Here is a 752-nt window from a genome sequence, read left to right as displayed (position 1 = left end):
CCCAGTCTGATCCGAATCCCAGTCTGATCCGAATCCCAGTCTGATCCCAATCCCAGTCTATCCTGGTCCTAGTCCTGATCTGATCCCAGATCCCGGTCTGATTCTGGTCCCAATCCATGTCTGCTCCCAGTCCCACTCCCGATCTAATCCCAAGCCCGGTCTATCCCAGTCCCAGGCCTAGTCTGATCCCAGATCTGGTCTGATCATAATCCCGGTCTATCCCAGTCCCAGGCCCGGTCTGATCCCAGGCCCGGTCCGATCCCAATCCCGGTCCGATCCCAATCCCGGTCTATCCCGGTCGCGGTCTCGTCGCCTCCCCCGCGCGAGGTCCGGTAGCACCACCCAGCGGCCGCACCCTCCCCTCCTCCTCGGGACTACAACTCCCGGCGTGCCTTGCGGCGCGGCCCGCGGTTCATGCCGGGATCCAGCCTCTTGCCTCGGCAGGCATGGCCCGTCGCCGTGCCGTAAAGCGTCGCGCGTCGCCATAGCGACCGCGCTCTCTCCTCTCTCGCTTTGCGACGGCGCCGTGCGGCAGCGGCGGGTGGCGCCTTTGTCCTGGCGGCGGCGGCGGCCTGAGGGGGCTCCGGGACCGGGCCGGCAGCGGCGGTGAGTCTGCGGGGCCGCGGCCGCGCTGCGCCGACCGCCCGGCCGAGTGGCGCGCGGCAGCGAGCCCCAAGGGCGGCCCGGTCCCTGAGAGTTTTTTTTGCGCGGTCGCTATGGCGACGCGCGACGCTTTACGGCACGGCGACGGG

General features: G+C 68.8%; 1 protein-coding gene across 3 annotated transcripts in view; it reads left to right on the top strand.

Moving 5' to 3' along the window:
• The first annotated feature begins 461 nt into the window (after positions 1–461).
• The window catches only part of NCOA5 (nuclear receptor coactivator 5), a 22,649-nt gene continuing 22,358 nt past the window's right edge, over positions 462–752 (top strand). Inside the window, exon 1 of one of the 3 annotated variants that reach the window (XM_027693865.1) lies at positions 462–606. The gene's annotated coding sequence lies outside the window, so the exon portion shown is untranslated. The remainder of the gene's footprint in view (positions 607–752) is intronic. The other 2 variants (XM_027693861.1, XM_027693864.1) reach the window with 2 other exon arrangements.

This window comes from Neopelma chrysocephalum, unplaced genomic scaffold (genome assembly GCF_003984885.1).
Source record: "Neopelma chrysocephalum unplaced genomic scaffold, ASM398488v2 Primary Assembly neopelma1_94, whole genome shotgun sequence".
Lineage (NCBI taxonomy): Eukaryota > Metazoa > Chordata > Aves > Passeriformes > Pipridae > Neopelma > Neopelma chrysocephalum.
This window is presented reverse-complemented; position numbering and strand designations above follow the sequence as displayed.